Source organism: Pleurodeles waltl, chromosome 1_1 (genome assembly GCF_031143425.1).
Source record: "Pleurodeles waltl isolate 20211129_DDA chromosome 1_1, aPleWal1.hap1.20221129, whole genome shotgun sequence".
Classification (NCBI taxonomy): Eukaryota; Metazoa; Chordata; class Amphibia; order Caudata; family Salamandridae; genus Pleurodeles; species Pleurodeles waltl.
The window spans coordinates 365,907,324-365,920,660 of record NC_090436.1 but is presented as its reverse complement, the minus strand read 5'-3'; the positions used below and the strand labels follow the sequence as shown (position 1 = coordinate 365,920,660).

The 13,337-nt window shown below is 41.7% G+C and overlaps 1 protein-coding gene across 6 annotated transcripts in view; it reads right to left on the bottom strand.

The window, feature by feature from the left end:
• The window catches only part of ERBIN (erbb2 interacting protein), a 766,777-nt gene that overhangs the window by 485,588 nt on the left and 267,852 nt on the right, over window positions 1–13,337 (bottom strand). For 5 of the 6 annotated variants that reach the window (XM_069222872.1, XM_069222909.1, XM_069222918.1 and 2 more), the window contains one exon: window positions 12,914–12,967. The exons of the other annotated variant lie outside the window; for it this stretch is intronic. The gene's annotated coding sequence lies outside the window, so the exon portion shown is untranslated. The remainder of the gene's footprint in view (window positions 1–12,913; window positions 12,968–13,337) is intronic. 6 annotated transcript variants of the gene reach the window in all.

Here is a 13,337-nt window from a genome sequence, read left to right as displayed (position 1 = left end):
TTACATTGGTTTTCTACATAGGACAGCTAGGCCTAACATAGCTTTTGGGCCCAAGTCACTGTAAGGTCATTTTAACATTAGGTTCTATATATCCTACATTTAAATACCATGCACCCTGCCTTGTGTGAGACAAGGCCTATGCAGAGTGACTTTTTAAGATTTAAAATGGAGGCTGACCTGTCAAAAGGATTTATTTTGATAGGTTGGTTGTAGATTTTACACTGCATTATGAAGCCATGTTTTACAATAACACTGTAGTGAGTGCCGTAATAGGTTGCTGCAGTCCACTAGTAACATTTAACTTAAATGCTCTGGTACATTTCATACCATACACTAGGGACGTATTGGTAAGTAAAATACACTAATTAGGAATAAGCCAACTCAACTTGATCATGTGTAAAGGGGGAGCACGGGCACTTAAGCATTGGTTAGCAGGGTTAAAGTGCACTGAGTTCTAACACCAGCAAAAGGCGAAAAATACAGGGTGACCATAAAGAAAAGAGTGGAATTCCTATAGCCTGACACCCAGGACATATTGTTTGGTGTCAAGGACAACAAGTTTTCATGTTTATTTTGTCCTTGGGACAAGTAGGCACAACCCCCTGCAGCACAAACCCTTTGGCTGTCAGTTTACATTATGGAGCAGGGGAGGGAATTGTCGGCAGTTGAGGTAATATTTGTGTCCATATGTTAATACTGCTCAAACTTGTATTTATGGTTCATTAATGCAAAGTATTTATTATTAGTGTGAGTGCTGTAAATAAATGTTGTACGCTCGAACCACACTACTGACATGGTTCCAGTAAAAAAGTGTGCACACATGTTTGAAAAAGTTACCACTAAGAGGCTACGTGTAATGCTACCAGAATTTTCTCTGATTAGATGCAAATATTTGCAGAAGCTTGGAGGAAAGATTGATGATTCTTTGCTTTTAAAAACAAAATTCACAAAGAAATACAACTAGTAAAAAAAGGTATTGCAAAATTATTGTGAAATTTTAGGTACCATTTATTTGCAGCATAATTTAGTAAAATGTGTTGATTCGTGCCAATAATTCCCAAAAATATTCAGAATTGAAAATCAGCATAACCAGTTTCAAACGTGAAATTAAAGAAGCATTGGCAAAGCCAATAGGTCTGACATTAGTGGTCAGTCTTATGCCAGGACCACTGGAATTATGCAAATGTGTGGTGATTTTTGCAAGATTATAGATGTGCCGTCCTTGCCACATAATCTATCATATGCCACATAATCTGTAGATTTTGACAAAAAAAATTGTTTCTAGCTCAAACGGTTAAAAAGTTACTCAAAATGCGAACACGTGTATTGCCACTTGATGGAAGGACCTTTGCAAAGCTGGATTGGTCACTTTTCTATTGCTTATTGCTATATCTGGGTGTTAAACTGGTACTACTGAGGTGCAACAAATGCTCAAAGAGTGTTGCTAAATTTAAAAACAACGAAATAATTAAGTAATATTATTACAAAATGTGCTAAGTTATGCAGCATAATTTGCCTTTTCTTGCCACATAATTTACTCAACACTGCTGTATAATTTGACTCTTCTGCCGCATTATTCCAGGGGCCCTGTTTATCGCTTTGTTAATGCATGTCTTATTTTCACATGGCTTTTAAACTTTGCTGTAGGAGCTGCCGGGCTCTCACCATTGTCACAAACACTGGCACAAAGCTGAAGCACATATTGCCACAGTAGTTCCTGCCAATGAACAAAATACTTTGTATGCCAATATGCTACTTGTGAAAGAGCCTGTTATTACTCACAGTTTGAGAGTGATAGAATTTTAATAAAAACAAAAGGTCTTGGTTAATGCCTGACTTAATTAGGGGCCCAATTATTAAAGAAAGTCACAAAAGTGCACTCATGTATATGTCTTCATATTAGTGCAGATTTCTATATTTCATGAATTCACAAGCATTTACAGAAGTAGACCAGGAAATCGTACTCCTAGAAAATATTTGTGAACTGTATTGCAGCACGAGTAAATATGCGTTTGGAGATTTGCGAATGCGAAAATCTGCATTTACAAGTTAATTCTCCCTGTAACCACTTTTCTTCCCAACCCTGGACTAAGTTTTACTTCTGCTTTTGTCACGAGTAAATTTCCAACCTTTCTCAGTATGGGAAAAGATTAGAGAAGACCTGGTGAAAACCCTTAAAACATGCATGTTAGTAGGTTTGCACAGACTCAAAAGGCCATTCCAACCCTCGAACATTTGCTTACCACTACCACCAGCACCAGCACCAGCACCAGAATGTAGATCTCCAGGTGGCAAACTAAGGACACTGCTAGGAATTAAGCCTTAATACAGCATTAGCCCTGGCATAATCAGAGAGGCTAATATCAGAGCTCTTTTATAATGAGATTGCAGCCATAATTTGTTGCTGCACTACATGGCACCAAAGGGACAAGTAGATTTTTTTTTTTTACAGGACAAGTAGATCTATGAAGTAGCCTGTCCTACGGACAAGTATAGTTTTATAGAAAACCGACTTAAAGTACATGAACCGTAGAAATTCAAAGGTTAAAGTTATAACTGAAAGTCATAATTTATGCCCCTCCCAAAACGTACTATAATTTGCGCACCTATGTACAGTGTTGTCAACTTGCTAGCCAAACTAACTTAACTACAACTCACGCCATCCCCATGCACTGCTTATACCCTTCCATATTACATCACGTATAGCCTGTTATATCATAGCATTCATAACACTCATATCACAAACTACATTATTTATAAGACAGCGCATGGTAGGGGGCTGAGTTATAGTTCAATTAGCCTGGCTAGCTGGTTGACAACACTCTGTATAGTGGTGCATGAGTTATAGTAAGTTTTGGGCAGGACATAAATTATACCTTTAAGTTATAACTATAAAGTTATAATCCTAACTTCTGAATTTCTAAGCTTTGTGTAGTTCGAATTGGTTTGCTATAGACATAATAAATTAAGTTTTCTTAACTATAACTAATCTTAAACCTCTTTTATTGAATTTCTATTTTTTAGGGTCGAGCCTGTGTTGCATGCGCTAGCACATGGTTATCGCTAGCGAGACGCTTTAGGTATTAGAAAAGGGCTCGGTGCCCCGTTGACGTCACGTCAGTGTCTTTCATTGGCACGTTGGCTTGCCTGTTAGAATCCGCTTCCTTTGATTAGTGGAAGGCACGCATACGTCATGCCTTTTCCGGTGGTTAGCCTTCCTCGAGCGCAGCAACCAAATACAGAAAACATGCGAGGCTCGCTGTTTCCCGTCAGGTTTGTGGACTACTTTTTCTCTATTTTTGCAGCGCGATCTCGCTGGGCAGAAGTCGAGCGCTTTGCATACTATCGACCTTGTTACACAGTTAATTGCACTTTTGCCGGCTACGTTCATAATGGCACTTTTGCCGATAGGTATTATTACGTGTGAACTGTAGCAGCGCTGTTTTTTTCTTTTAATGCAAGAAAAATCCGGTTGGGAGTTTACAACTGGGAATAGCTGTAACTCCGACAAATGTGAGACCCTAGTGCATTGCAAATGCTTGTTTTATTTGTTTCTAATCATACAGGGTTTTTGACCATGGTATTAATAATTTAATTTGGGTTTTTAGTACTGCTTTGCTTTCACAATAGTTCAAAGTTTATTATTAACGTCAGTGTGGTCTCCATGACTGTTTTGCTTTCAATAGCGGTTCCTCAAAGTACCACAGTACCTCTGTTAAAATTTAAAATTATATTTACAACAAATAATTATTTTGATTTCAAATATGGATTCAGGGTGCCATGGCTAGTTTTGTTTTTAAATGGTACAGTGAGATAGCATTTGTACAGTAATGGCCTCATTATGAGTTCAGCGGTCCCACTATAGAACCGCCAAACTCACAGGGAGAACACCACCGCCATAGCGGCGACATTCCCCCTGAGCGTATTACAATGTTCCCACCGGGCTGACTGGTGGGAACAGTGTTAGGATACTGGTCTCGGCTCCTTTAAGGGAGACGAGGCCAATATCCTAACACTCCAGCACCCTCGGAATGCACACTGTCTGCAAAGCAGGCAGTGCGCATTACAATGTGCTGGGCAGGGAGGCAACTGCACTGCGGCCCCCAGCACTGCCCTTCCGCCAGCCTTTTCACAGCGGGGTCCCCTCCATGAAAAGGCTGGCAGAAAGAGGAGTTGTAATCAGCCAGACGGCGCCGAGTTCAGCGCTGCCCTGGCTGGTTACAAGCCCGTCCGCCGTTATGCCGTCAGAAACCATGTTCTCAGTGGGGACAGCGGTCCCCTTGCGGGTCTGCCCACCAACATTGTAATTGGGCAGTCAGACCAACAAAGCTGTGGCGGTCCGACCGTCAACAAGAGAGAGGCGGTCCTCGGACTGCCACACTCGTAATGAGGCCCTAAATCTGTATAATCTTTTAGTTAAGGATTGCTCAACAGATATTTCTTCCCAAACGTTTCTTCATGTCTGTTTATTTCTGCCTTTATAATTTACGGAGTAAAATAACATGCAACCACTGTTGAGTTATCTGCAACAAACTGTATATCCATGTTAGCATCCCACATATGTAGATTTAAAGTGTTGTGTAACACTGATCCATTGTGAAGCTTGCAGTCTTAAGATTGCAAGTGTTTTTTTGTGATTTGCCAGTAACTGCACATCTTATTGCACCTCTTACAGATTAAATTAAATTGTTGATTCTTCTTTTCTATAAAATTGGTCTTCATAATGCAAAGCAACATTTTGAGCAATATTTACATTTTCTCCAATATTTTCTTAAGCAGTTAATTACCACACTATGAGGCCGAAAACTCAGAACTTGCTCATGTAGTTTCTGGATGTTCTCTTTTTTTGGGATGTGAGAAGTCACGTAGCGTTCGATTACATTTAGAACAGAGTCAACAGAGTCGTAGTCCAATTTAGGTGCATCTTTGATCCAGGGAAACATATGAAAGAGTGGTGCACCTCTTCCTTGATACTCTTTTCACCAAAAATAATCAAGTACTTCCCCCAATGGGATTTTTCTTTTCGTCAGTTAAGTAGTGAAGCAAAGTTTGAAATTTGTGATTGAAATATCTGCAAACACTGTCAGGATCCAAAGAACATATTTCTGCTGGCGTTTTGTAGTTAATTTTCTGGGATATTAGCATTAGTTTCGAGAAGAAATTGATACAAATCTTCACATATTTACTCAGCACAGCTTAACGTATTGAACTAAGTAAGTAGTCCTAAATTTCTGAGCATACATTTCACTTCTCTGTGCCTTCGAAACCAATATTCATTTGTCCCTCGTTGAAAAACCATAAAGTTGAATAAGTTAGATTCTACATTTTTATCTTTTTCATTCAGCTTTTCAACAAAATCCTGTGCTGTTTTATTAGTAAAGCCAGTCCTAGTTTCCATAACATATGCAACAGCATGCCAGAGGATAGGTTAACGTTTCAATGGAAAGGGGCCAACTCGCTTGAACAACTTTCCAACATAGAGTGGTTTCGATACAACTAGATCAGGCATTAGGATCCCATGACCAAACTAGTATACTACTGGTATCACACACAAGATCAAATACAGAGGTGAGATTCGCATTGCTCTGACAAATGCTGAAGGGACTGCAAGAATAGAAGCACACTATTACAAGTAATTTGGGAATTCATCAAAAATATAGGCAATTCTGGTTATATGTCCTAGACGCAAACAACACTATGTTGAAACGGCAATACGCTGATTTCCTACAAATATTTCACTTGGGATTCCTAATACAAAAACATTCCTGCTCCATTCCCAGACAGGCAAGTGGATGACGCAGGCACTGTGTGCAGCACAACAGACAACTACAGCACAGTGGGCGAATCACACATACTAGAGATGGGAGATTGATGACTTACATTGTGGAAAGTAGCAGGAATGGATAAACTAAATGTGATGTTGGTTTTGACACTGGCTGGGCCATCCATACAGCTTTTGGAAAAATGACTACCTCTGGTAATGCCTTACTTTCTCGAGGATCTAGGTCTCGCAAACAGGCCCAGCCGGGCTGGTTTGAACAGACCGGCTCAAGAGCATCAAAAAAGCTATGTCTACCCTTTAATGCATCACCTAGAGATGGTCTTCTGGTAGAGCTTTACAGTAAACAATATAAGGAGGTTCTGTCTGCTAGGAAAAAGGAGCTGGATGAGGAGGTCTGGTCTAAGCAGGAGGAAGCTGCTGCTAACAATAACTATCTTGTTTTGGAAAACTATTAAATTCCTTTTCAGAGAACAAACACAGCCCTGAGCTTGCCTCGTACGTATCAATGTAGTAAAGGGTCAATCATTTTTCAACTGTTATTAGTTCTCCACCCACAGTAGATCCATCCCGCAGCTAAGGATTAAGCCAATCTGGCCCCACTAATTCTGAGTGAAAGCCTATTGCATTAGATTAAGTCACAAGGGACAGTGAGAAGAGTGCTAGTTGGAGAGCTGCAGGACTGGATGGTGTCCCGGTAAACAAGTATAAACATTTGCCTGACTTATGGGCACCAGTCCTGACACAAGTACTGAATGGGGCAGCAAGTGGACATACTCCTACAACCTGGGCAGAGTCACTGGCAATCCCGATTTTAAAAAGGGCTCTAAAGGTGATCCCAAATGCTAATGCCCATTTCCCTCAAAGACTCCTCTGCCAAGACTCTGGGTAGAGTAATCTTGGAAAGGCTAGAAGACTGGGCTGAGGCCAACAGTGTGCTTACAAATATCATTATGGGTTTAGGAGGGGGTTGGGGATGGCTGAACAGTGTGTTAACCTGGACTTCCTCACTGCGAAATAGACGAGGACCAAGCACGGCGATCTGTATTTATGTTTCGTTGACTTGTCAAGTGCTTTTGATTTTGTAAATCACACAGTTTTGTGGCAGACCTCCTCCATGGGTGCACCAACAGAAATTGTGTGCGTATTATCTCAGCTTTACAGGAACCTACTACTAAGGGTGCGCTACGGACCTAAAGTGGAATGTTCCCCACCGTTTATTATTCAGAGAGCAGTTAGGCAGGGGTACGTGTTGGTGCCTTTTATGTTCTCCCTGTGTATAAATGGAGTGAACAGACTGCTCCAGTGCGAGGCCGCTGACCCACCACGAGCTGAAGGAAGAGCAGTCCCAGTTCTCTTTTATGCAGACAAAGCTGTCCTACTGTCTACACCTCTAACGGCCTGCAACGTTTAATAGACAGCTTTTCTGAATTTACAGGCATGAGAAAACCTAAAATAAACCTGAAGAGACTGTGGACAGTATGCGTGTAAATCACAAAGTCACTACATCAATGGCAGACAAATCACGAGGGTTACATCTTTCTCCTATTTGGGCATTCTCTTTACTACTAGCAGATCCTGGATTAAGCACATCGAAAATAACAGTCTAAAGATGGTGCAGGCGGGTGAGGGCATTCTTGGGTTTGCCTCCCAGTTGGGTTGTAAACCAATCAAGGAAATGGTTTCAATATATAGAGCCAAATTTATATCAGTAGCTTCTTACAGCAGTGGGCTCTGGGGCTATACCAAACACACTACTCTATTTTTCTATGGCGAATACTCACTGTTTGCCAATCCACACCGGCGGATATTAATACATAGGGAGTTGGGGCTGCCACACCTGGAAGACCTATTATTGACAAAACCTGTACAGTTGTGGCACTCTATTTGGTGCAAAGAGACCAGGTTCACAAAAACAATCATATTAGATTGTTTAAGACTGGACAAGGACTAATTCTGTGGCTCTCATGCATTTCCAGAGACTTAGTAAGAGGGAACTGAACCTTATGCCACTTAACAAAAAGCCGGTTTTCAGATGTGTCAACGTCTCCCTTAGGCTACTGTGGATGCATATCTCTCTGTGACATTAAACGAGGGCCTACAGTAGTACTAACTAATTACATCTGATCCAACACCCTCTGTTCTGATGCGATTATGCCTGGACACAACTCATTTACTGGTGGCCTTCCCTAAAATGAAATAATGGCCGGAGAAGATAGTAAAATGACCGTGTGGTGGGAGAGTGTCCCAATTCACTCTGCACTTTATTTTATTTTCCAGTTTTTATACCGATATTAGGAAATGTTATCTTAAACGTTTATTTATAGCAAATAACATTAAGCAGATGTTCTGCATAGCCTCCTTTATATGGAGAGCAATTTGCATTAGGAAACACAAGAACTTTTGGTATTCCTGTCCGTCTTTTACTTTTGAGCACAATGGATTCATAGGAAACGCTAATTCGTATATTAACTGTCACATGGAATTTTAAACACCTTGCACTTTATGGGTTCCCTACTAAAAATGAGTCATACACGTATCAAGTCTAGTTGCGTGCCCATGAGTTATCCTTCAGCACAATTCATCCTGCACTTTTGCTACCTTGTATACCATTTCTCAGATATTTTATGATCTCTAAAGTAATTAATTTTTAGGCTATGCAGCAAGCCATGCTAATTTACATCATCGCTTTTAGTTAATATTTGTCCAATAGTAGCTACATTCGCCAACAAATATAGATTGGCTGCATGGCTCCCAGAGAAAATTTCCGGCCTGGTTGACTTGATGTATTTTAGTGCTGAGATTTTATGATGTTTTAACTCATTTTTATTTCTTTTTAACTTAATGTGCTTATTAGTTTCTGTGATATATATTTATTGTTTGATTGTTTTTTTCTTGTTATATTTTGCTAGAAATTGGGTTTCTGGTTGATAGAGGTATGCACCCTGTCCAAACAGGAACCACAATCATAGTCAGGGTAATTCATAAACACACCCTAAATAAACCTGTGCTCACCCCCGGTAGCTAGGCACAGAGCAGTTGAGCTTAACTTTAGAGGCAATGTGTAAATATTTGGGCAACACTTTGAACAGTATAACAGTGAAAATACCGCACAAAAAGATGCTACATCTGTTATAAATTTTTAAAGAATAAACTGTAGAAAAGTGCTTCGAAGCAGAAGGTGCCAAACGGGGCTATCTGGTCGCGCTGGACCGGGATATAGTCAAAGGTTCATGCTGACCACGCTGGACAGCAGGCCCGCTACACGGACCTAGTTGGGCCTGCTGAACCAAAGTACCTTAAAATTCTAGTGCGGGAGTGTTGCTGTGGTTCCGAATCATGCCGTTGAGGAGATGGGTCAGTTTACCCCATGCAGTAGAGGAGATGCCTCAAAGTTGTCTGACCTCTGCCTCATGCACCCCCCCCTCCCCCCGCACCCCTGTCCTAGCCGTGGTGATGTGTCAGAGCATAGATGCAACAGAGTGCAGGTGAAGGAGCCAGCTGAGTCGACGTCGAGGCAATGCTCTGATTCAGAGTACAGCGTTGTTGTAGTCAAGGCAGTCAACGGGAAGCAGGAGCTTTGCATTGAAGGAAACGCCACAGTGCTGTTCCGAAAGTGGTGTCCCAGTTTTATCCACGCATTGGCAGAGATGAATCGGTTCTGTCCAAGCAACAGCAGGGAGGCAGTGGTTCTGCTGAAGCAGTACCTGAATATTTACCTTCAAGGGTCCAGGAGTGGGGTAGCACCACTTGGTTGGGTAGGCTCACAGCTGGCAGAGTCCAGTTAGGACGGCTGGAAGTATTTTATTTCCCGGAGACTTCAGAAAACAGGAGACCAGTCAGCTCGCCTTTGGACTCAATGTGGGTGTTGTGTTCAGGTGAAGTGGTCCAGTCCTTCTCACCCAGGCAAGGCAGCAGGTAAGCACAGCCAGAGATCAGTTCTTCAAAAACAGCAGTCCACAAGTGGCAGTCCTTCAGCAGCACAGCAGTCCTTCTTCCTGGCAGAGTATCCACAGATCCAGATGTGTACTTAGTTGGTAGGGTCTGAAGTCCACTTTGTATACCCTGTAGTACCTTTCAAGTGGGGGAGACTTCAAAGATGGGCTTTGAAGTGCACATAGGTTCTCCCTTCCTGCCCTGGCTGCAGACTCACTACAGGGGGCTAAGCAGTCCTTTGTGTGGGGACAGGACACAACCTATTCAGATATAAATGTGAAGCTGTGTCCAGCACTTCCCTCCCATCATGTCAAAGATGGCCCATCAGGATGTGGAGGGACCCTCAAGCCACACCAAAGCTCCCTTTGTTTGTGGCTGTCTGGGGGGGGGGATGCACAAAGACCAGCTGTCACCTACCCAGATGTGTATTATTTGAGACAGGCTGCAGGCACACAGGGTTGAGAGCAGGAACATGGCAACTTTCTAAAAGTGTTGTTTTCAAAATTGTAATGATAAATTCAACTTTGCCATCAAAGAGGATTTATCATTACAATTCTATAGGTACCATCCCTTCTCAATTAGGAATTACAGCTTACTAAATGTTACAAGGAAAACCAATCTTATCCTATGAGAGGGGTAGGCCTCACAGTAGAGAAAAAACAATTTCAGAGTGTTTCCACTATCAGGACATGTAAAACTTAAAAGTATATGTTCTGCCTTTTTATTACATAGCATCCTGCCCTCTAGGCTACCTAGGGCCTACCTTAGAGTTGACTTACATATAATAAAATGTGATTTTAAGAAAGGGGTCTTAAATGCAAAGTCAGCATGACAGAGTGATACAGCATTCAGGTTGCAGTGGCAGTCATGGGACGTGCTTTAAAATGCTACTTAAGTGGGTGGCACAAGCAATACTGCAGACCTACAAGTAACATTATATTTACAAGCCCTGAGCACATGCATTGCACTTTACTAGGGACTTATGAGTAAAGTAAACATGCCAATTAGGTATATACCAATCAACTCATGTTTTAGGGAGAGAGCACAAGTACTTTAGCACTGGTTAGCAGTGGTAAAGTGCACAGAGTTCTAATGCCAACAAAAACGAGTTCAGCAAAACTGGAGGTAACGAGGCAAATAGCCTGGAGGAAGACCACCATAAGGTTGTCAGGCCTAACCCATGCATTTGCCTATTATGGCCTTTTATGGACGAATAAAGCTGAAGTGACATAGATTGGGCACTGTTCCACACATACGTCACTTTGGGATATAGGGAGATCACATATCTCAAATTTCTAACAGCGCTTAGGATCTACCCCACGGAAAAGTCCAAGTTGAACAGACAGAGCTACAGCTTGATGTGGAGAGAACGAGCACATAAGATTACTTAATGGCTAAAACATGGATTAAGTCGAAAGACTGCAGCAAAAGGGTGTCTCTGGGTGTCAAAATGGGGAAGTGCAAGAGGGATTGTGGTGTTAGACCTAAGTACAGAGCCATGGTAGAAAGCTTTCCTCACCGGCCAATGACTGTAGGTAAGATTACTGTATCCTGAAAACTGCAATAAAAATATTTATCCTAAAAAACTGTGCACGTGTTTGAAACTAAAACTTCACACAATGTTTGGATTCATCTATAATTTAGATTTGTACAGATTTATTGAAGCGTATCTGCAAAATTTGACAATTACTGCTCTCCATATACCCATGCAAATTCGGTCAATATATGAATGTAGCGACGTTAGAGAGCAAAGCTACCACACTGTGTGTGCCTGCACACCTGAACAAACCTCAACCAATGCACTTGTCAATGAAAATCACCATTCGGCAAAGCATGGATATATGACGGATCTAGCTACTTTCTGTCCAGTAGTCAATTTCTTTCAAGAACACACTCCGATAGTTTTTCCTAATGGCTCTTGAGAGACGCTATGAGAAAACACAACAATGAAGAATTTGATTGATGTAAATAAAGTCTGAACCTATAAATAATGTTACAGTGGCATTACAGCAATACTTAATAAAGATGACATCACTAAAGAACTGAAATATATCAGAATAATTAAGCAGGGACAAACTTATACTGGTCCCCATTCAACACATCATAGGAATAGTTTTTGAAAAAAAAAAAAAAAAAATCACTATTTGCAGAGCAAAAACTCACCAAAGTAGACAGATAGTATTTGGTACCATGCGGCACGTCTGCTAGTTTGGTATACTGCATTGCCTTTTCAGAAAGTCCTAACAAGGTAGCTGCAAACGACATGAGGTGGGCGGAGGATAAGCAATTTAAAAAAAGTTGTCATTGTACAGGGACAAGATTAGTGCTCAATCCCAACGAGTTGGAAGGTAGACACAAGAGTAGCAACTAGCCTCTTCTGTGCAATTTGACCTGGGAAACATGGGGGCTGGTGCAGGCACAACACAAAACTTGTCCTTTATAAGGTGAAGCTGGAGTGTAGTGGGTTTTGTTGACACAGGGTCACCCTATGGCCAACCACTACTGTACATGGCTGAAAGGGTTATGCCCTCAAGGGACACTATCGGAGGCCCTCCCTCCAAACTAGGATACTGGGGTGGGCACAGAGACTTGCTGATTCTGGATGAAGGCTGTGCTCAATGGGTTATGCCCACACAGTGCTTGGTAGCATAGCCTGCCTGGGCCAAACCCTGTTGTACACTGCAGAATATGATGATGTTTGATGCCAGGTCATGTGTGATGTCTGCAACATTATGTGTGACATCATGAGTCCTGTGCTGGGGTGAGCTGTAGTTTTGTTGCTCACCATAAGAGGTGAATTTCTGTGGTGTCTTAGTTTTAAATTCAAAACTATGTTACCCTTCCACCGGAGGAAAACAAACTGTTTTAATAATCATTTTCCCTTCGGCGTTCTTAAACAGTAACTCTTCTTTGAGTTTTTTCAGTTGAAATACATTTTGAAGTACCTAAAAACTATGCTCTATCTTCAAACAGATGAACAGATTAGTTTTCCACTTGTACAAACCGCATAGCTTGGCTGACGAGGCAGTGGAATCTACCTATCTTTACTGTGTTGCGTGAGAACACAGTGGAAAACATTAACAGCATGAGGTTTCCTGTTGCACAAGCCACTGAACACAACAATTTGATACCAGAGGGAAAATGAAAGCAGCAGCTACAACATGCACACAGCGCAGACAGTAGGTGCTACAAACTTACCAATAGGTCACGTTTTCCTCCCTGCTGCTTCTCTGAGCTCTCAAAGCCAACATTCTGTTGAAAGAGAAAAATGCAATTTTAGACGACGCTGGAGAAAGGTGGCTGCGCAACACAATGAACGTGGGGGGATGGTATGAAATCTAAGTCCCACTGAGTGACTCCAGCTCACGGATAGCAGCACATAGCGAGTTTTTCGGCATGCCAAACGAAATCAAATGCTAATCTCTTTCCGCCCTTCCTGTATAACCAGGCTGAGTGATTCCGTTCCCGCACACCTCTCAGGCTTGCAGTATGGCACAGCGGGGGCATATTCTGCTAATCCCATAAACCGTCTGCTCATCACCTATTTTACTTACACTATGCAGAGGAATGCTATCCCTTGTTTATCCTGGACCAAGGTTTTCAAAAAAATGAATGCTTGCAC